Genomic DNA, 24,406 nt, shown 5'->3' with positions numbered 1-24,406 from the left:
CGAGATCAATGCCCTCTCCCCAGCTCGTAGTAAGTAGTCCATGAGCTTATCAATGTAGAGCCCGAAGAGGGTCAGAGAGAGTGGACAACCTTGCTTGATACTAATGGTGCTAGCAATGGCCGTTGATAATCCTCTTAAGCATCTGACACTCCGCTGAGAGAGAGAGAGAGAGAGAGAGAGAGAGAGAGAGAGAGAGAGAGAGAGAGAGCTAGCTACAACAATATCTTAAAATTTTCAGATATTTGTAAACAAAAATAAATATTTAGCTTGGGCTCTAATATAAGTGGAGACTCAAGGGAGAGAAGGAGGGAGGGACAACACAGTCTTAAAAAAAATTTAAATGATTCTTAGCTCGGGGCTCTACTAGACTCCCCGTTGTTGGCATAGCCTCCCGCATGCAAGCAAGGTAAGAATTCTGCTCCCTCCCGCACCCCTGCCGTTTCTTTTAACAACTCTGCCGAGTTGCTGTGGCAGTATGGACTACCCTAACGACCACATGAGGTTGATGCTTCGCGATGCCGCTTTTGCTACAACCAAAGAGCTTCAAAACAGTGCGGAACATCGGAATGAGCTGAGAGTCTGGGAATTTCAGAACCACTGGACGAATGTGCCACTCAAACACTACGATGTAAGAATCCTTTTTCTGTGTGCTAGTGTAAGACAAAGAAAGAGGGACGTGTGTGTTTGTGCATGTATATGTGTGTGTGTGTGAGAGAGAGAGAGAGAGAGAGAGAGAGAGAGAGAGAGAGAGAGCTTTTAGAAAAAGATGGAAGAGAAAGAGACTCCGTGGGTGTTTGTGTGTGTTAGAGAGAGAAAGAGAGTTTTTAGAAGGAGAAAAGAAGACTTTTTGGGAAAAGCAAAAGAAAAAGAAGTGAATTGCCTTGAGACCGGATCACATAGGCTTGGCAGGACAAAAAAAAGAAAAAAGGGCTGAATTCAGGAAAACGCAGTGTACATTTAAACAAAACATTTCTCACATACTTTCCTTTCAAAACACATGTGGGACAAGCTAGTAGCAAATTACAATTGTGTGTTTCTCTTATATCACCAAAATAGACATACTCTGAGATCGGATCAACTAGGAAAGGGGACATCTCGTGGAGGACGACATGGCCATTGCCTTGCTTTCATAGGTTCCGGCCATTTGTTCTGTGTTCTATACCTCTATCATAACCTCATGGAGGTTAACGATCATCTTTTGGGATGTGTTACTTTCCCAAGTTCTTGATCAACAGGATTGACATGACTCTGGACGTAACGGTGAGACCATGGATGCTTAATGGTCCCTCCGGCACCACTTAGACCTCAACCACAACCCCCACAACTCGTGACTCTATGTTGTGGTGATAGCTGCGCCTTGCTGCACCAGCAACCTCTTCCGGGCCACAACGTTCTTAGGCAGAGTTTTAATCTCTTTGAGCCCAAGAGACATTGCAACAATCTTGGTGAGAAAAGGCACTACCTTATGAAGTATCCTTAACACTTCCGAAGCTTCATCATTGAGTGTTTTGGCTACAATAAGACCTAATCTAGGGGCCATGTGTTGGGTTGCACTGCTATCATAATGCCGTCTGGGTGAGACGGAATAGGGTCACCGATAGTAACTCCTTTAGGTGCAAGGATAAGCGGGTCCCTTCGTGGCTTATGAGACTTTTTGAGACAAGTCTTAACTCTCTATACTTGGGGAAAGGATCTTGAAACTTATCCTTGATGGTAAGGGAGGTGTACACTCCACCCAAGTGATTTTTTATCTTGAGCTTGGTTTCCATCTCCTCTTTCTGCCTAAAATATGCAAGTTTGGGAAATAGGTAGTATTGGATAAGCACTATGTCTCTATATTCGGGGTAAGGAGACTGGAAAGGTAGTGAAAGGGGCCTTCTTCTTTGATGGTCTTTATAAGCTCCATGCTCTTGCCAAGCTTCGTTCTCTCGCGATGCAGGTCCTAATTGGCACTATCGCCATGGACACCAACATGATGATGCCTTTAGGCGAGCCTTCACATTAGCCTACACCCATTGCCTTCCCTTAGAGAATTGATCCATTGCAAGAAAGGTCAGTTTCAGTAGCACTTTCACCCTTAGTGAACATCCCATTAGATAAGCAAATTCAGCCATCCAAATCAGCCCTAGAATTTCCTCTCTGAGAAGCTACTTCACCATATCATCATAAACCCTCCAAGGGATAAACATGATAAAGATCTATCTTTCGGGCACATTAACGTGGTATATTAACATAATTATATGGTGCACCACTTCAATATGCCGTGAGGTATGCCGGACAATCTGTTGCCACAAAGAACACATGCAAAAAATCACTCTTCCCATGTTGGGTGATTGATGCCATATGAGGAGCCTTTTGATTTTGGTCTCACACAAAGTCGAGGTGTGCCTTTGGTGAGAGTGGTCTACTTATGATTGCACAAATGGTACAATGACGATGCAATGGACTGATGCAACTTGGGACTATGCCGGTGACGACGACGACGACCTTAGGGCTGAAATCGGTGGTCTTCTAACTGCTGTCCATAAACACGTTATGGCTGAAAATCTGGGACTGTTTTCGGTGGCTGAAAATGACTGTTTTGGCTGCGTTTTTGAGGGCTGAAAATGGGGTGTATCTGCAGTTCTCTAGGGCTGAATCTACTGCTATCCTTGCATGCTGAAAACACCGGCTATCTGCGGCATCAATGGCTGAAAATAGAAAACGCTGGCAGATCTGGGTGTCGCTAGCAAAAATGCTAGGCAGTCTGGAAATCTGGCGATGACTGCAACTGGGAAACGCCAAGGATCATGGGGAGGTGTTGGCGATATGCACAAACGCTAGGGCTGAGTGTAGGCGATGATGAAGACCAAAAACGCCAAGGCAATGGGAGAGGAAAACGCCAGGCTTGGGGGGTACTGCAGGTTCTTGCTGAGAAGATGCCTGTTGAGCGGGGAGCTCCTGCTGCCTCTTCTGCCATTTAGTGCTAACTTGGGTTTGCTTATATATTAACTTAGCAAAATTGCCCTACCAATTTTTGTTGGAAAGTCACTTAAAAATAATAAGTGAAAAATGTCAAAAATAGGGAAAATAGGCTAAATGCATCGGAAAATTCCCCTATCTGATTCTGATGGATTCTGGTGGGAATTCTGGTGATCAAGCTGTGTGCAACCAGAGGATATGCATCTATACTAAGTGACTGGGCATTCACGGTCTACGAATAGACTCACAAAAGTGCCAGATCACTTCTAATCTAGACTGACTGGACTGACTGAACCCTGTTATGCTGTAGCTTGTCCACGGACGCATAGGGTTGGATGTGTCACGTGACATCCCCTCCTTTTCAAAGTGAGGTATTGGTACCGAACTGTATGGCGTCGAGGGAGATCGCCAATAGCATCCGGAATCTTGGAAGGGACTCTTCGCCGGCCCACTCTGATGTGTGGGTTGTGCGGTACTTGAACTTCATAAAGGTCTGCAATGCTTGCTTCTTTGGGCCGCGCCGAAAGCGACAAAATCTTTTGAATCTCCTTCCTTGCTTCAACTTCGTCTAGAGTCATGCATTGACAGAGGAAGTGGGTTCTGTGGATTCTTTAGATTCATTCGATTCAAGCTTAGGACATGTTCTTTTTATGTGACCTTTAATGTGACAATGAAAACAACGACCTTCCTTAGAATAAGTGCTTTGCTCTTCCGACGTGATGTATCCTCCTACAATTCCTTGTGCTACCTTTTCATCTGGAGTAAGCTTAGGTTTAGCAATTGTGTTAGCCTTACCCTTAACTTCATTGGAAGAATTCTTTTCTGAGAGACTGTTGGAAGATTGGTTAGAAGAGTTACCATTCTTACCGTTCTTACTGTTCTGAGGGTTCTGAGAAGTCTGCGAGGTACTTGTGGAAGTCCTGTTCTCCTTAGGCTTTCCCTTGTTGTGCTTCATCTCCCGTGCGAGAGCAATCGCTACCGCCTTGTTGAGATCGATTGGATCGAGCATCTCGACATCGTACTTGATATACTCGTCCAATCCAAAGAGAAAAGCCTCTTTGCGCTCATCATCCGATTTTCGTAATTGAGTGCTTAGCTGCAAAACACGATTAGAAAAAGACATGACTGGCATACCATTTTGCTTGAGAGCATGCCAATCGTCTTTCAATCGTGCGAGGTACTGAGGTGGCATAAACCGCGCCTTGAGCTTGTCTTGGAAATCAGCCCAACTAAAAGAGAGGGGCGTGCATTCGTCGGCTTCCTCTAGGTGCGCGGCTAACTGTGCCTCTTGCCATGCGTGGTACCAATTGATGGCATCACCGGCAAGGTACATAGCTGCCGTCAAAACTTTGCTATTTCTTGTCTTCTTAGTTGTCGCAAAATAAGCATTAAATTGATGCAACCAAGAATGAATAACCGTAGCATCCATCTTACCGTCATACTTACTGAAAGTCAAACTTCTCTGTGACTGGATGGTTGGAATCCGCCTCGTGGCTTGCGCCACTTGATGAACTCCCACGATCTTTGGGTGGTTCGGTCTTCGAGGCAAGTGCCTGTCGAACCAATTCTTGAGTTCGTAGTTCTCTTTGAGCCTCTCGCTCGATCTCCAAGGCCGCGCTTCGTGCTGCCTCTTTCGCCTTTCTTTGTTGTTTTCTTTCTTTGCGTGCGTCGTGCTCGCGTTCTAAAGCAAGGCGATTGTCTTCTTGTTGTGCGGCAAGTCTTGCGTTTCTTTCGTCGCGCTCACGGTCTTTCGCTGCTTGCTCACGGTCCTTAGCTTCTTGTTGTTCTGCTTTGCTTACGAGCTGTGCCAACACAACTCGATTCGTTTCTTGTTGTTGTGCCATCATGTCCAACATCGACTTGACCATCATCTCCATAGGAGTTAGTACAACTCGTGGCGTAGATGGCGAAGGGGGAGGGTCAAAAAAATCTCTTGGTGGGGAAAAATCTTTGTCGCCTCTCTCATGCTCATCACCTGTATGCGAAGTATCCATTCCGCTTCGGGTGACGACCATGCACTATGATCTTTGGTCCTTAAGTTCACGAGGAACTTGGGTTCTTGAGGGTCTTGGGTTCTTGGGTTCTTGAGGATCTTGAGGTTCTTGAGGTTTTCTTTCGCTTGCAAACCGTGTTTGAGAAGGATCTTCTCTTCACCCGAGTTCTTCTCCTTTCTGCGGGCGCACCCCTTGGCGGCCTTGCGCTCACACCAAGGTTGCTTTTTCCCACCTCACGTCGATTGGTTGGCCGCTAAGTGCACGGTCCGCTCTCAATGAGTGAAAAGAGACACAAGGGGAGGCTGGACAAGCCCTTCTTTCTTGGGATTCCTGTCACTCTTCAAAAAACACGATTAGGAATCGACACGCCCAAGTGAACTTGGGTTCGTGCGACCGCAACAAGCAAAAAAATCCTTGTGATTCTTATGATTCTTTCCTTGAGTGGTACAGAACACTGCCAAAGCTCTGATACCAACGTAAGGTGCAGCGGAATGTTTGCGCTTTGCTCAAGATGAGTGCTCCGAACTGTGCTCAAGGTTTCTTTTAGTTCTTGTGGAAGGTAGAGCCTTCCGTTCTTAATGAGAGAATGCTATGATCACAAACAAAGTGAATGGACACTGTGCGTGCAAGTGTATGAGATTGAGAGATAGAGAGAGAAGAGAGATACGACACCAGAGCATAGTTACCGGGGAACGCCCCCTAGCCCCTGTTCCGGCGTTCCGGGGGGCAGTTCCCTTCCCGAACGTTCCGGAACGTCCCGGAATGTCTGACGTTCCGAGTGGCCACTGCAAACCGGAACGGCCGTTCCGGAACGTTCCGAAACGCCCCCGGACCGTTCCGGAATGCCCCTGGAACGGCCAACGGCTACAAACAAACTTGGCAAAAATTGAAAAAATTGAAGTAAATGTTTGGGCTTCTTTTGAAAGTGTGCAAGGCCTCAAGGACTCATAAAATGCACCCCCCTCCCCCTTTCTCTTCACAAGCTAATCCTCAAGGCTCAAGCTCTCTCCCTCTCACTCTCAAGATCTCTCCCTCTCAAGACTCACTCTCTCAAGGCTCAAGGCTTCAAGCCTTCAAGCTCTCTTCCTCTCCCTCCCACTCTCTCAAATCTCTCCCTCTCCATCTCACTCTCTCTCTCTCTCTCTCTCATCATCTAGTCATAGCAAGGTTGAATGGTCTTCAAAACAAGTTTTTTGTGAGTATTAGAGTCAAAGCACTCTAATACTCCTTGTATTTAAACACAAGGAGCTAAAAATTGCACTATTTGGGTGTTTTTTATACCTCCCGTTCCGCGACGTTCCCGTTCCGGACCCCTAGCCGTTCCCCCGTTCCGCGGGGATCCCGTTGACGTTCCCGTTCCGCGTTCCGGGTAACTATGCACCAGAGACGACGTAAAACCCTCCTCCGAAGGCCCCCCTCTCGTCGGCGAGAGTGGTCTACTTATGATTGCACAAATGGTACAATGACGATGCAATGGACTGATGCAACTTGGGACTATGCCGGTGACGACGACGGGGACGACGACGACGACCTTAGGGCTGAAATCGGTGGTCTTCTAACTGCTGTCCATAAACACGTTATGGCTGAAAATCTGGGACTGTTTTCGGTGGCTGAAAATGACTGTTTTGGCTGCGTTTTTGAGGGCTGAAAATGGGGTGTATCTGCAGTTCTCTAGGGCTGAATCTACTGCTATCCTTGCATGCTGAAAACACCGGCTATCTGCGGCATCAATGGCTGAAAATAGAAAACGCTGGCAGATCTGGGTGTCGCTAGCAAAAATGCTAGGCAGTCTGGAAATCTGGCGATGACTGCAACTGGGAAACGCCAAGGATCATGGGGAGGTGTTGGCGATATGCACAAACGCTAGGGCTGAGTGTAGGCGATGATGAAGACCAAAAACACCAAGGCAATGGGAGAGGAAAACGCCAGGCTTGGGGGGTACTGCAGGTTCTTGCTGAGAAGATGCCTGTTGAGCGGGGAGCTCCTGCTGCCTCTTCTGCCATTTAGTGCTAACTTGGGTTTGCTTATATATTAACTTAGCAAAATTGCCCTACCAATTTTTGTTGGAAAGTCACTTAAAAATAATAAGTGAAAAATGTCAAAAATAGGGAAAATAGGCTAAATGCATCGGAAAATTCCCCTATCTGATTCTGATGGATTCTGGTGGGAATTCTGGTGATCAAGCTGTGTGCAACCAGAGGATATGCATCTACACTAAGTGACTGGGCATGCACGGTCTACGAATAGACTCACAAAAGTGCCAGATCACTTCTAATCTAGATTGACTGGACTGACTGAACCCTGTTATGTTGTAGCTTGTCCACGGACACATAGGGTTGGATGTGTCACGTGATAGTAACGATATTGGTCTCGTTTGCATCACCAAAGCAAATCCCATCGCCATCTTTGCCCTCGTGGTAGAAGATTGAAGGTTCAAATGTCTTCGTTGCAACCTTGCTTCTCTCTTGCTTATAGGCTTCTACATACGCACACAAGCTTTTGGTTATGGGTTGGCAACCCTCTCTGTCATCACCCTTCCCTTGGCGCCTTTTTGGGGCATTAATTTCTTTTACCTAACCCCTCGCGTTTTCTGCAATGTAGGCTTGCCTTGACACCTAGTCATCAAATCTAATCCTCCTATCCCAGCAACACTCCCCACCCCCTCTTCTCTCCCTCCCATCCACCGTTTATGCTTGTGTTTTTGGCATCAAGGGGCTGCATTCTTTGACGGTTGCGTTTCTGGGGCCTATTGAGCAATATTTTCTAGCTCTGTATCTTTGTCACAAACGGGTGACGTGGCATGGCCTGGACATGTGACAGCAAATACACACACACATCCCGCTCTCGAAAAACAGGCCCGAAAAATGCGTTGACCTGTTGACGTGGCAGCAGCGTACGGATTTTCGTGATTTGTGGCGGGATTCGTGGAAAACCGGGCTGAAGGCTGAGTGTACGGATCTCCGTGAATTGCGGAACTGTATGGAGGTTGCTTTTTGCAAGAAAACCTACGCAAGGCCAAATTTTTAGAAGCTTTTGGTGTTAGGTGCAGCGGAATGAATGTTTGCGCTTTGCTCAAGATGAGTGCTTCGAACTGTGCTCAAGGTTCCTTTTGTTCTTATGGAAGGGAGAGACTTCCGTTCTTAATGAGAGAGTGCTATGATCACAAACAAAGTGAATGGACATTGTGAGTGAAAGTGCATGAGACTGAGAGATAGAGAAGAGAATACGACACCAGAGACGTTGTAAAACCCTCCTCTGAAGGCCCCACTCTGCATGGACCGGGTCTGCAAGGCTGAGGCTGAAGTCCAAAAACGCCAGGCTGTTATGCTCCAAAAACGCTAGATTTGCAGGTTTCCAAAACGCTAGGGAGCTTGTCAAAAAACTCTATATCTGATGCTTGCTAGGGCGATGACCTTCTTGCTGGAAAACGCTAGGCTGAACTGTTGTTGGCGATGGGTATCTAATGCAGAAACGCTAGGGAAGGGGGGTCCTTTGCTTGGGGAAGGAAACTGCCACCAAGGTCTTGCTTGAGAAGATGCCTGCTGAGCTTGGCTCATGTTGCCTCTTCTGCCAAATAGTGCTAGCTCTAGTTTGCTTATATACAAACTTAGCAAAATTACCCTACCTACTTTTGTTGGAAAGTCACTTAAATTAATAAGTGAAAAATATCAAAAATAGGGAAAATAGGCTAAATGCACTGGAAAATTCCCCTGATAGAATTTGATGGATTCTAATGGGAGTATTGATGATCATGCTGTGTGCAACCAGAGGATATGTATCTATGCTAAGTGACTGGCCATGCACGGTCTACGAATAGAGTCACAAAAAGTGCCAGATCACTTCTAATCTAGACTGACTGGATTGACTGAACTGAACCCTGATCATGCTGTAGCTTGTCCACGGACACATAGGGTTGGATGTGTCACGTGACATCCCCTCCTTTTCAAAGTGAGGTACTGGTACCGAATTGTATGGCGTCGAGAGAGACTGCCAATAGCATCTGGAATCCTGGAAGGTACTCTTCGCCGGCCCACTCTGATGTGTGGGTCGTGGGGTACTTGAACTTCATAAAGCTCTGCAACGCTTGCTTCTTTGGGCCGTGCCGAAAGCGACACAAAGTCTTCAATGGCTCCTTTTCGTCTTTAGTCATGCTTCTTTCTTCTTCAAGAATCTCCATGGCTGAAAATTCCTGAAACCATTTCCAACACAAAACCATGAACATACCCATTCCATGTAAAGTGAGTGGAAAAAATCTTGTCTTCCTCAAAGACTGTGCATGCAATGTAGATGAACAAAGAGACGGAGTGCTAACCCGTTCACCACACACACGCAAACAATGAGATCGAATCTTTTTCTTCTGATTTAAAGCAATCAACTGTGGCAATTCACAACGGAAATGCCCATGCTTGGTGCTCATACTTTCATGTGCTCGTTCTACAAATGTGTCATGCCAAGGAAGAGACATGGAATGTGACGTCCTTGAATGCATACTTTTCAGCTTTTCATGAACAATTCGCATACATTCGTGCTCATTCATGAGTGAAGCGTGCTCAATGTACAACATGTCATGCCTAGGAAAAGGGATCACATAAAGATGCTGACTAAAATACAGGAAACGATCACGAATGAAACACTCGAACAATGCGTGCGTATCAATCATGCGAACGCATAAGACTTCCTGTGAGGGTTCCTTGGACCTAGGCTCGAGAGCCAAGATCGCTTCTTCTTGAAAGATTGAATTGTCTTGTGGGGGTTCTTTGGACCTCGATTCGAAAGCCAAGATCGGTTCTTCGTCATTGATCGAATCTACAACGAGGTTAGCTTCGCTAGAAAAAGCATCCACTAACACATCATCCTTGTGAACAATCACATCATCTTCATGCAACTCATCATGCTTGTCATTGTCATTCAAATCATCATGCTCATCATTATCATTCAAACCATCATGCAAATCCTGTGTATCATGCTTTGGAGAAGAAGAGACTTAGAGAGTCTCCTTTTCCCGAATCTCTTGCATCGGTGCTTGAGAAAAAAGTCGCAAGAACTCTTTCATGTGTTGGTCGCTCTTTTCTTTGAGGGCTTTGTTCTCGCGATCAAATTTTGCTTGTCTTGCTTTGTTCTCTCGATCAAATTTGGCTTCACTTTCTTTTTCTTCCAAGTTGTACTGACCCTCTATGGCTTCCATTCTTGCATCGAATTCACGATCTATGGCTGCCCTTCTTTCTTCGTAGTCACGATCTATGGCTGCCCTTCTTTCTTCGTAGTCGAACTTCCTATCCATAAACAATTGGGGCAACTCCTTCATAGGAGTTAGTGCAATCCTTGTCGTAGTTTGGAAAGGGGGAGGGTCGGGAAAACCTCCTAGTGAGGAAAATTCTTCTTCGCCTCTCTCATGCTCATCACCTCCAAGCGAAGTATCCATTCCGCTTCGAGTGATGACCATTCTGAAGTCGTGGGTTCTTGGGTTCTGAAGTTCACGAGGAACTTGGGTTCTTGGGTTCTTAAGTTCACGAGGAACTTGGGTTCTTGGGTTCTTGAGGTTTTCTTTCGCTTGCAAACCGTGTTTGAGAAGGATCTTCTCTTCACCCGAGTTCTACTCCTTTCTGCGGGCGCACCCCTTGGCGGCCTTGCGCTCACACTAAGGTTGCTTTTTTCCACCTCACGTCGATTGGCCGGCCGCAAAGTGCACGGTCCGCTCTCAACGAGTGAAAAGAGACACAAGGGGAGGCTGGACAAGCCCTTCTTTCATGGGATTCCTGTCACTCTTCAAAAACACGATTAGGAATTGACACGCCCAAGCGAACTTGGGTTCGTGCGACCGCAACAAGCAAAAAAAATTATTGTGATTCTTGTGGTTCTTTCCTTGAGTGATACAGAACACTGCCAAAGCTCTGACACGAATGTTAAGTGCAACAGAATGAATGTTTGCGCTTTGCTCAAGATGAGTGCTCCGAACTGCGCTCAAGGTTCCTTTTGTTCTTATGGAAGGGAGAGCCTTCCGTTCTTAATGAGAGAGTGCTATGATCACAAACAAAGTGAATGGACACTGTGCGTGAAAGTGCATGAGACTGAGAGATAGAGAAGAGAATACGACACCAGAGACGTAAAACCCTCCTCCGAAGGCCCCACTCTCGTCGGCGAGAGTGGTCTACTTATGATTGCACAAACTGGTACAAACGGTACGCACGAGACTGATGCAAGTCTAGGCTATGTCGACGATGACGATGGTGATGACGAGGTCGACCTAAGGGCTGAAATCTGCAATCTTTCTACTGCTGTCCAAAAACGCTATGGGCTGAAATCTGTGATTGAGTCAAAAACACTGATTCGGGGGCTCTTTTCTGTGGGTCTTTGACGCTGAAAATCTGCAGGTTTAATGGCTGAAAACTGAGGTCTTACTGGGGCTAAATCTGCTACTTTTAGGGGCTTCTCTTGATGGCCCTTTAGGGATGCAATCACTGCATGTACCGGGTCTGCAAGGCTGAGGCTGAAATCCAAAAACGCTAGGTTGTTATGCTCCAAAAACGCTAGATTTGCAGGTTTCCAAAACGCTAGGGAGCTTGTCAAAAAACGCTAGATCTGATGCTTGCTAGGGCGATGACCTTCTTGCTGGAAAACGCTAGGCTGAACTGTTGTTGGCGATGGGTATCTGATGTAGAAACGCTAGGGAAGGGGGGTCCTTTGCTTGGGGAAGGAAACTGCCACCAAGGTCTTGCTTGAGAAGATGCCTGCTGAGCTTGGCTCCTGTTGCCTCTTCTGCCAAATAGTGCTAGCTCTAGTTTGCTTATATACAAACTTAGCAAAATTGCCCTACCTACTTTTGTTGGAAAGTCACTTAAATTAATAAGTGAAAAATGTCAAAAATAGGGAAAATAGGCTAAAATGCACTGGAAAATTCCCCTGATAGAATCCATCAAATCTGATGGATTCTGATGGGAATATTGATGATCATGCTGTGTGCAACCAGAGGATATGCATCTATGCTAAGCGAATGGGCATGCACGGTCTACGAATATACTCATAAAAAGTGCCAGATCACTTCTAATCTGGATTGACTGGACTGACTGAACTGAACCCTGATCATGCTGTAGCTTGTCCACGGACACAGAGGGTTGGATGTGTCACGTGACATTTTGGCTTTGCTTTATTTTGAACCTATTTTTAAAAGTATGGCAGCTTTTGGGGCTCTGCTTTTGGCATCCCTTGTAATGAATAAATAAGTGGGTAGGACTCCCACTCTGCAGAGCATCTGGACGCAAAGTCTGAGAGTGAGCCCCTCCCACTCCTTGTACTTTGAGTTGTAGATTAATACACAAAGAAATACTGAAAGGGGCGCCAGTCTTTGGGGCCAATATCTCTAGGCACGGAACTCCGCCGGGCCGTGTCGAATCAATTGTGAACTGTGAATTGTTTTGAAGTGAATCTCTGCCGTGTCGCGGTAGAATCTTGACTTGCAGAGTGTCCAAGTTTGTTACAATGGTATCAGAGCACAAAAAGATTCTTCTTCTACGGAGGATCTGATCCATTTTTGCAGCGCACACAGCTTTTGAGACTTATTAGCCACTCCCACCCTTCATACATCGCGCATCGGGCACGCTCCGGTCTTCATCGCACTGTCTTACAAGGCATAAAGCCATTAAGAATCCCTCTCAGTGGGAAGACAAAGAAAAGTTGAAGATCTGGCATGGGAACTGAAGAAAAGAATGAAGATTTGGTTAAACTTTTTTTGGACAAATTTGCCAGAAAAGAAGTACAAACGTCAACTGCAGATTGACATATGTGTGAACAGATTGATTAAGTACTCCAAGGACCCGAGATGGCGTGCGGCCATTGCTTCTCCTCTCAGATAGGGAGTAAAAAGACAGACGAGTGCAGAAAAGCAGAACCTGTACTCGCAAAAAGACATGGACAAGCGAAGCCAAAAAAAAAAAGGGGGGAGCAAAGCTTCGGAAAGGGCAAGAAAACGGCAAAGAAGCCTAAGTTTCGCCCAGTTTTTGACAGTTCTATAAAGAACTCGTGTTCAGATAGTTCGGACTCCGACAATCACAAACTTTATGCAAAGAAGAAGCTTTTTTATAAAGCCAACTAATATGACTTCCTCGAAGATAAAAGCAAGAAAGAGAATTTAAAGAAGGTGGACAGTCGATTTGAATCCTTTTCTGGGTTCAGAGATGCTCGAACATGGTGGTCCACTCTTCTACTGAGAAAGGAAGCTCCGGTTAAATGGTTGAAATTCAAAAGGCTTTTAATTTCTTCTTGGCTACGAACCGCTTGGAATCATCTTCGGATGACCAAGGGATATTCTTTGGACACTGATTGCGAGAGATATGAAGCTCTTTTCTACCAGCTTCTTCATTTAAGAAGGTCTCATTTAAAGAACAGATTGAGCGGTTTTGCTGCGGACTTCCTACAGAGATCCGAGACTACTGCTTGGAACAAAAGTCGAATTCTATTCAAGAATTGATGGGTCATGCGAACGGGGTTTTGCCATACACTCGGTTAATCTGACTTACCCCACTGATGAGATCTTGACTCAGAGAACCGGGAGACGTCTAAAAAATGGAAGTAGAAAGAGCAAGAGTTCCGAAGAAAAAAGAAAGATACATGTCCCCACCAGACTCTTAGAGAAAGGGCTATCTATCTCAAAGAGGGGAAGTGTTTTGGATGCGGGCAACATGGGCACATCTCCGCAAAGTGCCCCAAAAAGGCACAGCAAGAACAGACTAGCGGCAGGCTAGAGAGTTCTAGAGCAGCAGAGGAATGTGGCAAAAAAGGTAGATGAAAGCAGAACTGGTACCACATTGCGTGGGGCCCGAACCGAATCAAATGAACGAAAGTACAAAACTTTGCCGCACTTAGGGCAAAGTGAAAGATCAGGAAGCCCTCATTTTTCTTTGATGGAGGAGCGAAGGCCAACTTCTTTTCACTTGAATTGGCGGCTTGATTTGGAATTACGCCCGACAAGGTTGAGGCCACAGGCGGAGGTAGTTCTAGCGGCACTCGGACGGGATGATGCCATTATATCGATCATTGGCAAACTTCGTTTGTAATGTTAGGGGTGTTTAGGGCACAAGGACTTCTACGTAATGCCCTTGGGAGGTTGTAACGTCCTCCTTAAAATCCCTTGGTACCAAAAGAACAATGCCATGGTTAACTATCGGGTTGAGAAAGCGACTTTAACAAATGAAGGGCACAAAGATTGTACTTGATGACATTCAGCTTCTTTCCTTGATTTTTTGGAGAAAACTGAATGATGATTGAAGGTCGAATATGTTTTGACCTTGATAAAGAACGCCAGGATTTTCTCCACACTCATGCCGATTGCTTTTCATAGGGCCTGCCAGGTGAGTTGCCACCATCTCGTCCTGAGGATCATACCATTGATCTAATACCAAGAAGCACACCACCGAACCGACCACCTTACCGTGTGAGCCGAGCCCAAAATGAAGAGATTATGAACCAAGTGAAAGATCTCTTGGAAAAGGGTCTTATCTAGCCGAGTACTTCACCTTACTGCTCTCCGGTGTTGTTGGTTTTGAAGAAAGACGGATCTTGGAGAATGTGCATTGATTATAGAGCTCTCAACCAAATCACCATCAAGAACAGGTTTCCGATTTCTAGGATCGATGATATTCTAGACCGACTACAGGGATCCTCTTGTTTTTGTAGGATCGAATTGAAGAGCAATCATCAGATCTGAATCGCGCCGAGAGATGTCTACAAGGCAACTTTTTGACGACTTTCGGTTTATTCAAGTTTTTGGTGATGCCTTTTGGGCTTACCAATGCTCCAACGACCTTTAACTGAATGATGGACAGGATTTTCAGAGAGTACAGATGTTACGTGCAGCGGAATGAATGTTTGCGCTTTGCTCAAGATGAGTGCTCCGAACTGTGCTCAAGGTTCCTTTTGTTCTTATGGAAGGTAGAGCCTTCCGTTCTTAATGAGAGAGTGCTATGATCACAAACAAAGTGAATGGACACTGTGCGTGCAAGTGTATGAGACTGAGAGATGGAGAGAGAAGAGAATACGACACCAGAGACGTTGTAAAACCCTCCTCCGAAGGCCCCACTCTCGTCAACGAGAGTGGTCTACTTATGATTGCACAAGCTGATACAAACTGAATGCATGTGACTCATGCAAGTCTAGGCTATGTCGGCGATGACGGCGGTGATGGCGAAACCGACTTAAGGGCTGAAATCTGTAATCTTTTATCTGCTGTCCAAAAACGCTATGGGCTGAAATCTGCAAATCTTCTATCTGCTGAATTCTGACTCTATGTCAATGACGATGTCGATGACGACGATGCGACGACGCGCTGAAAACGCAGATGCTGAAATCTGCGTTTTTCGGGCTGAAACTGTAAACCTTGCGGAAACTGACCATGCGGCGAGGTACTACTGCGGGAAGGTGAGGTCTGCGAGGTTCGGGACTTTATCTGCGGGTGCTAACTGCTGAAAACTGAAAACGCTGATGTTCCTTGTTGTTCCGTCGCGGTAAAGCTGCAAAACGCCGGGGCTGATCTGCAAACCAAAAACGCTAGGGCTGAAATTCTGTGTTGTCGTCAGTTGCTCTGCAAAATGCAAAACGCTAGGCTGATCTAAGGTTCTGCTGTCGCCGGAATCTGCAAAAGCAAATCGCTGGCTGATCTGGTGATGAAAACGCTAGGTGATGGCTCTGCTCCAAAAACGCTAGGTCTCTTAGGGGAGGTTCTGCTGAGAAGGTGCCTGTTGAGCGTGGAGCTCCTGCTCCCTCTTCTGCCAATTAGTGCTAGTCTATGTTTGCTTATATACAAACTTACTCAATTTGTTCTACCTACTTTCCAACAAAAGTCACTTAGAAATAATAAGTGAAACGTGTCAAAAATAGGTTAAATAGGCTAAATGCATTGGAAAATTCCCCTGAAGGATTTTGCGGGAATGCTTATGATAATGTTGTGTGCAACCAGAGGATATGCATCTACACTAAGTGATTGGGCATGCACGGTCTACGAATAGACTCACAAAAGTGCCAGATCACTTCTAATCTTGACTGACTTGACTGATTGAACCCTTGTCGTGCTGTAGCTTGTCCACGGACACATAGGGTTGGATGTTGTCACGTGACAACATATCCTTTTCAAAGTGATGTACTGCTACCGAACTTGTCACGTGACACATCCAACCCTATGTGTCCGTGGACAAGCTACACCATAGCAGGGTTCCCGTCAGTCCAGTCGGTTTAGATTAGAAGTGATCTGGCACTTTTGTGAGTCTATTCGTAGACTGTGCATGCCCAGTCACGTAGTGTAGATGCATATCCTCTGGTTGCACACAACATAAGCATAAGCATTTCCATCAGATTCCATCAGAGTCAGTTTGGGAAATTTTCAAGTGACTTTATCCCATTTTTCCCTATTTTTGACATTTTTCACTTATTTATTAAGTTTTGTTGGGTACTCAGTAGGGCAAATTGGGTAAGTTAATATATAAGCAAACCCAAGTTAGCACAATAGGGCAGATGAGCAAAGAGCACAACAGGCTTCCCCAAGCAGCAGGTGCTCCCTCCCTCTCTCAACAAGACCTCACCAAGTCCTCCCTTGGTGAGCCATCCCCAGCACTTAGCCTCGCCATCCACTCCTTCCCTTTGGCGTTTTCTCCCAAGCTTCAGCCATCGCCTACAAGCTCCATCCCCTTGCGTTTTCCCCCTTCAGGCAGCCCCCAAAGCCCAGCGTTTTTGGGATCGCAAACCCTCAACAGAACCAGCGTTTTACATCAGCTTTCAGCCCCTTGAAAAACGGCCATTGACAGTATTTACAGCGGGGAATTCAGCCTATAAAACGCAGCCCTTGACTTGCAGATCCTCAGCGTTTTCAGCCTACGACCACAACTACAAAAACGCAGCTAAGCAGTGCTTGATCAGCGTTTTCTGTCAGCCTTAAATCCCCTGGCCAAACCAGGGATTTTCAGCCATGAGGAGCACCCCCAAGACCACCCAGAACCTCAGCATTTTCCCCCTTTTGGACAGCAGATAGAAGAAGACCAAAAACAGCCCTAAAGTCATCGTCGCCGTCACCGACATAGCCCCCATTTTCATCAGTCCATGCATTATCATTGTACGCCTTTGTGCAATCAAAGTCAGACCACTCTCGCCGCCGAGAGTGGGGCCTTCGGAGGAGGGTTTTATAACCTCTCCGGTGTCGTATCTCTTTTCTCTCCTTCTCTCAGTCTCATTCACTTGCACGCACAATATCCACTCACTTTGTTCATGATCGTAGCACTCTTCATAAGACGGAAGGCTCTCTCCTTCCCTAAGAACTAAAAGGAACCTTGAGCAATAAAGATCACTAATCTTGAGAAAATACAACATTCATTCTGCTGCACCTTACATTGGTATCAGAGCTTTGGAAGTGTTCTGCATTACTCAAGGAAAGAACCACAAGAACCACAACAATTTTTTTTGCTTATTGCGGTCGCACGAACCCAAGTTTACTTGGGCGTGCCGATTCCTAGTCGTGTTTTGTTGAAGAGTGACAGGAATCCCAAGAAAGAAGGGCTTGTCCAGCCTCCCCTTGTGTCTCTTTTCACTCATTGAGAGCGGACTGCGCACTTAGCGGCCAGCCAATTGACGTGAGGTGGGAAAAAGCAACCTTGGTGTGAGCGCAAGGCCGCCAAGGGGTGCGCCTGCAGAAAAGAGTAGAACTCGGGTGAAGAGAAGATCCTTCTCCAACTCGATTTGCAAGCGAAAGAACACCTCAAGAACCTCATGAACCTCAAGAACCCAAGAACCCAAGAACCAAGACCCTCAAGAACCCAAGTTCCTCGTGAACTTAAGAACCAAAGATCCTAGTGCATGGTCGTCACCCGAAGCGGAATGGATACTTCGCATACAGGTGATGAGCATGAGAGAGGCGACGAAGGATTCTCCCCACCATGAGATTTTTCCAACCCTCCCTCTTTGCCATCTACGCCACGAGTCGTACTAACTCCTATGGAGTTGATGGTCAAGTCAATGATGGACATGATGCTGGCACAACAAGAAGCGACTCGTGTCACTTTGGAAGCGAATCGCGTTGCGTTGGCACAACAAGAAACCAATCGCCTTGCTTTCGAACGCGAGCGCGATGAACGAAATGAACGAAAAGCAGAAAGGGATGCCGAGCGGGAAGCTCAAAGGGAGCTACGCACTCAAGAATTTATTTCCCACGTGCTAGCCTCGAAGACCGAACCACCCAAAGATCGTGGGAGTTCATCAAGTGGCGCAAGCCATGATGCGGATTCCAACCATCCAGTCACAGAGAAGTTGACTTTCAGTAAGTATGACGGTAAGATGGATGCTACGGTTATTCATTCTTGGTTGCATCAATTTAATGCTTATTTTGCGACAACTAAGAAGAGAGGAAATAGCAAAGCTTTGACGGCAGCTATGTACCTTGCTGGTGATGCCATCAATTGGTACGACACATGGCAAGAGGCACAACTAGCCGTGCACTTAGAGGTAGCCAACGGATTCATGCCTCTTTCCTTCGATTGGGCTGATTTCCAAGACAAGCTCAAGACGCGGTTTATGCCACCTCAGTACCTCGTACGATTGAAGGACGATTGGTGCGCTCTCAAGCAAAATGGTATGCCACCTCAGTACCTCGCACGATTGAAGGACGATTGGTGCGCTCTCAAGCAAAATGGTATGCCGGTTATGTCTTTTTCTAATCGTGTTTTGCAGCTAGGTACCCAATTACGCATGTCGGATGATGAACGCAAAGAGGCATTCCTTTTTGGATTAAACGACTATATCAAGTTCGATGTAGAAGTCTTCGATCCAATCGATCTCAACAAGGCGGTAGCGATTGCTCTCGCAAAGGAGATGAAGCACAATAAGGGAAAGCCCAAGGAGAACAAGACTTCCACAAGTACCTCGCAGACTTCTCAGAATCCTCAGAACGGTAAGAACCGTAAGAACGGTAAGAATGATAACTCCTCTAACCAATCTTCCAACAGTCTCTGATCAAAGAATTCTTCCAATGAATCTAAGGGTAAGGCTAACACAATTGCTAAACCTAAGCTTACTCCAGATGAAAAGGTAGCACAAGGAATTGTAGGAGGATACATCACGTCAGAAGAACAAAGCACGTATTCTAAGGAAGGTCGTTGTTTTCATTGTCACATTAAGGGTCACATAAAAAGAACATGTCCTAAGCTTGAATCGAATGAATCTAAAGAACCCACAGCACCCACTTCCTCTGTCAATGCAATGAATGATAACACGAGTGTGCCCCAAGTTTCTCAAGACCCTCCCATTGATGAATCTCTCATTAAATATTAGGTCGTACGTCGGGCCCCGTTTCGTCATATTGTTTGACCCAGGTAGTATGCATGATGTGATCAGTTCCTCTCTTGTTGAGAGAGCCAGCCTCGAAGTTAGTCCGAGATCTCCTATCGAGGTCTTTGGCTTTCGTCCTGGTATGGACGCTCTCATCACGGAGGAGTGCCTTGATGTGTTGTTTGCAATTCAAAAGACTGCCTTCACTAGAAGATTTGTTGTTTCTTCTCTCTCAGGATGTGATATGATTTTGGGCATTCGATGGTTCCGTGAGACTAACGCTCTCATTGATTTTGAGGCTAACACTTTAATTCTCAATGCCAAAAGTGATTCTCCTACTGTCTTTCATGGAGATGACATTTCTCATTCTCCATCTCTCATTGCTAATATGCAGGACAAGATTGAAAGGATTCGGGAAAAGGAGACTCTCTCAGTCTCTTCTTCTCCAAAGCATGATACACAAGATTTGCATGATTATGAGAAGCATGATGATTTGAATGATAATGATTTGCATGATCCAGATGTGATTTCTCACAAGCATGATGATTTGCATGAAGAAGATGTGATTCTTCACAAGGATGATGTATTAGTGGATGCTTTTTCTAGCGAAGCTAACCTCGTTGTAGATTCGATCAATCACGAAGAACCGATCTTGGCTTTCGAGTCGAGCTCCAAAGAACCCCCACAAGACGATTCGATAATTCAAGAAGAAGCGATCTTGGCTCTCTAGCCTTGGTCCAAAGAACCCTCACAGGAAGTATTATGTAGATGACGATGCGACGACGACGTGCTGAAACTGTAAACCTCGCGGAAACTGACCGTGAGGCGAGGTACTGCTGCAGGAAGGTGAGATCTGTGAGGTTCGGGACTTTATCTGCGGGTGCTAACTGCTGAAAACTGAAAACGTTGATGTTCCTTATTGTTCCGTCACGGTAAAGCTGCAAAACGCAGGGCTGATCTGCAAACCAAAAACGCTAGGACTGAAATTTTGTTGTTGTCACCGATTGCTCTGCAAAATGCAAAACGCTAGGCTGATCTAAGGTTCTGCTGTTGCCAGAATCTGCAAAAGTAAATCACTGGCTGATCTGGTGATGAAAACACTAGGTGATGGCTCTGCTCCAAAAATGCTAGGTCTCTTAGAGGGGTTTCTGCTGAGAAGGTGCTTGTTGAGCGTGGAGCTCCTGCTGCCTCTTTTGCCAATTAGTGCTAGTCTAGGTTTGCTTATATACAAGCTTACTCAATTTGCCTACCTACTTTCCAACAAAAGTCACTTAAAAATAATAAGTGAAAAATGTCAAAAATAGGTAAAATAGGCTAAATGCACTGGAAAATTCCCCTGAAAGATTCTGATGGAAATGCTTATGATCATGTTGTGTGCAACCAGAGGATATGCATCTACACTACGTGACTGGGCATGCACGGTCTACGAATAGACTCACAAAAGTGCCAGATCACTTCTAATCTAGACTGACTTGATTGATTGAACCCTTGTCGTGCTGTAGCTTGTCCACAGACACATAGGGTTGGATGTGTCACGTGACAACCGATCTTTTGTTGACACTTTCTTTGATGACATTATTGTCTTCTTAAAGATGAGGCAGAGCATAGAGAGCATCTACTACAGGTCTTTCAGGCATTACGTAATCACAAGTTCATGATCAACGCAAAGAAGAGTGAATTTTTCCTACCAGAGACACTTTTTGGGAGACATCGTCTCAGCGGCAGGAGTGCAGATGGACCCGGCCAAGATTGAGACTATACGTGATTGGTCTGAGTTGAAGAATGTCCATGGAGTTAGAAGCTTCTTGGGCTTATGTTCTTACTACCGACGGTTCATCAGAAAGTTTCCAGAGGTTGCTTGCCCTTTGCATATGTTGACACAAAAAGGAGTCCCTTTCTCGTGGGGACCCACAGAGGTGATTGCCTTTCAAACATTGAAAGAAAAATTGACTACAAGACGAGTTTTGACTTTGCCGGATTTGCAGAAGTCATTTGAAGTATATTGTGATGCTTGTGGTCATAGTCTGGGTGCGGTCTTAATGCAAGAAGGCCATGTCATTGCCTATGAGAGCCGATTGTTTCCAAGGCCGGAATTGACAGCACAGATATATGAGGAAGAGCTTTTGGCGGTTATCCATGCTCTTACTCAGTGGCGACATTACCTACTTGGAGCCAATTTTACGGTCTTTACAGACCACCAAAGTTTATGCTACTTCTTGTCCAGAAGCATCTATCGGAAAAGCAGATGAGGTAGACAAACATCTTGTCACAATTGCACTTCCAGAATCTCCTTGTGCAGGGACAAAAGAATTTGGTGGTAGATGCTTTGTCTCGAAAGCTGTTGGTTTTGGCTATTTCTGCGATACATCATAGGAGCTTCGAGGATATGGTTGATCAGTATGCCACAGATACAGATTTTGCAGATATTTTCACTCGGGTACGCAATGGGGAGATAGTAGCAGGATATTTTATTCGGGATGGCTACTTGATGAAGAAAACGATGTTGTGTGTTACACAGCCGTTAAGGGAAAAGATTCTAACTGAATGCCACTGTCCATCTTTTTACGGGTCACTGCGACATTGCTACCACCTTGAAAGGTGTGGAGAGATACTTCTTTTGGCGGAGACTTGGACAATTTTGTACGCAGTTGCTTGGTATGCCAGAAGGTCAGGTTTGACAGGCATAAAGCACAAGGATTGTTACAGCCTTTACCCATACTCACCCGACCCTGGCAAGGTATTGCAATGGATTTCATTTTTGATCTCCCACAGAGAGTGGGCACGATGGTATCTGGACTGTTATTGACAGATTTAGCAAGCAAGCTCATTTCATTCCAGTGAAGAAAATAGTCAAGCCGGAGCACTTAGCGAGACTGTTTGTGGCCCAGATCTTCAAATTACATGGCATGCCTGAGACAATTGTCTCTGACAAAGACCCCAAAATCACGAGTTTGTTTTGGAAGGCTATTTAGGAGAACATTGGTACGCGGTTGCAGTTCTCGTCATCTTTTCACCCGCAGACAGATGTGCAATCTGAGATTGCAAATTCAGTCGTAGTGGATTTGTTAAAGTCTTCTTCGTTGGATCAAAAGACTACATAAGGAAAGGTTTTTATCTTTGGTGGAATATGCCTACAATAACACGATCAACTCTTTGGTGGGGAAGGTGCCATTTGAGATTATTGAATTTGCTACGAAGGTTCCACCCTTACCTTCTACCCTTCCTTAGCATGAAAGATAAGATTTTCTTTTGAAGCCGACCAGTTCACGAGCGACTTGGACTTGGTCCGGAAGGCTTTGGAGAGCGTAAGAGCACCCAATCGTTCTCCTTTAATTTCAAATCACGACGATGTAGATGTGCTGCCTTTTTCTGTCTTTTTTGAGAAGACACACCTGAGAAAGAGAAAAGGGAAAGGAGCGGCTTTTTCCAAAGCTTAGCATGAGATACTATGGACCTTTCCAGATTTCCAAAAAGATAAATGATGTCTCCTTTCGAGTGAAGCTGCCCGATACTTGGAGACTTTACAATGCTTTTCCTAAGAGTCTCTTGAAGCCTTTTAAAGGCGATGTGCTCGAGGTGGGAAGCCATATGAGCAACCCAAAGTTGAGGAAAACGAGGAGATACTCGTTCCAGAACAGATTTTGGCACATAAAGATAGAAAGTTAAAAGGTAAAATGATAAGGCGGTTCTTGGTTAAATTCAAGAACTATCCCACATTGGATGCGAAGTGGATGGACTAGGAGGACCTGGCAGATTCTCCTCAGCTTGTGAACCTTTACCTTGAAGCATTTGGTTTAGCATAGTCTATTCCAAATTGAACCTCGAACTCAGCTGGGCAGAATTTGGTGCAGCAGGTATGCACAAGAGAGGAGTCACTGCACTCCTTTGTCAACACATTGCCCCGATTTTTGATACTAAAGTCATTGATGTCTCTTTTGAGTTTCAGGGATATTGAGTTTCTGCTGTATGACTTTATGAACTGGAATTCCCGATAATATGATACTGATTTATTCTTGACTTGTCTAAGTGCAGGAACTGATAGACGAAATGATTGCAGCATTTTGGTATGAAAGATCTCGATAGACGTGATTGCAATAAGAATTAGTTATCGGACGTCTATGAGGTTCTTAGTGGATCTAGATGCGATTACTAAATACGTTGCGGATTAATCATGGTTTGAGATCGAATGAATTTTGAATGGGATTTGTCATGTGATGTCAAGTGATGTCCTGTGATGTGATTGTCGATTCGTACATGTGCTAAGACAGTTTATGGTGTTTGTCTATTTTGCAGGCGTAATCAAGGGCAATTACAATGCTTTCAAGAGGGGGGTATGTCACAAACTGGTGATGTGGCATGGCTTAGACATGTGACAGCAGATACACACATCTCGCTCTCGAAAAACAGGCCCGAAAAATGCGCTGACTTGCTTGCATGGTAGCAGCGTAAGGATTTTCCCGATTTGCGATGGGATTCACGGAAAAGCATGCTGAAGGCTAAGCGTACGGATCTCCGTGAATTGCAAAACTGTATGGAGGTTGCTTTTTGCAAGAAAACCTAGGCAAGGCCAAATTTTTAGAAGCTTTTGGGCTTTGCTTTATTTTGAAACCTATTTTTAAAAATATGGCGGCTTTTGGGGCTCTGATTTTGGCATCCCTTGTAATGAATAAATAAGTGGTAGGGCTCTCACTCTGCAGAGCATTAGGATGCAGAGTCTGAGAGTGAGACCCCTCCCACTTCTTGAACTTTGAGTTGCAGATTAATACAAAAAGAAATATCGAAAGGGGCGCCAGTCTTTGGGGCCAATATCTCTAGGCACGAAACTCCGTTGGGTCGTGTCGAATCAATTGTGAATTCTAAACTGTTTTGAAGTCAATTTTTGTTGTGTCGCGGTAGAATCTTGAAGTGTCCAAGTTTGTTACAATCTTCTTCATTGGCCTTGGAGTGTTGGTTTCCGTTGTTGATCTCTCTTTCTATGGCCTTGCAATGGCCTCCTTTGAAATGTACATGCTTGCTAATTTTTAGAATGACTTGCACTTGCTTTAATTTGTACACTTCCACCTTCCCGCTTGCAATTGATGCCCGGTCATTGATGAGCCTCGTCACCACCAGTTTTCAATCGTGTAACCCTTTTTGTTATATTTTGGTGCGGA

At 45.4% G+C, this 24,406-nt stretch overlaps 1 long non-coding RNA gene across 1 annotated transcript; it reads left to right on the top strand.

The window, feature by feature from the left end:
* Window positions 1-279: 279 nt before the first annotated feature.
* On the top strand, window positions 280-24,059 carry LOC147460481 (uncharacterized). The gene is made up of 3 exons (XR_015187430.1): window positions 280-406; window positions 475-628; window positions 23,547-24,059. It is a non-coding gene; the product is annotated as an uncharacterized LOC147460481 (long non-coding RNA).
* Window positions 24,060-24,406: the final 347 nt, after the last annotated feature.

The sequence above is a fragment of the Adiantum capillus-veneris genome, chromosome 3 (assembly GCF_014529385.1).
Source record: "Adiantum capillus-veneris isolate H3 chromosome 3, ASM1452938v2, whole genome shotgun sequence".
Taxonomy (NCBI): Eukaryota; Viridiplantae; Streptophyta; class Polypodiopsida; order Polypodiales; family Pteridaceae; genus Adiantum; species Adiantum capillus-veneris.
Note: the sequence above shows the minus strand (reverse complement) of the source record. Positions and strands in the feature narration are given on the sequence as shown.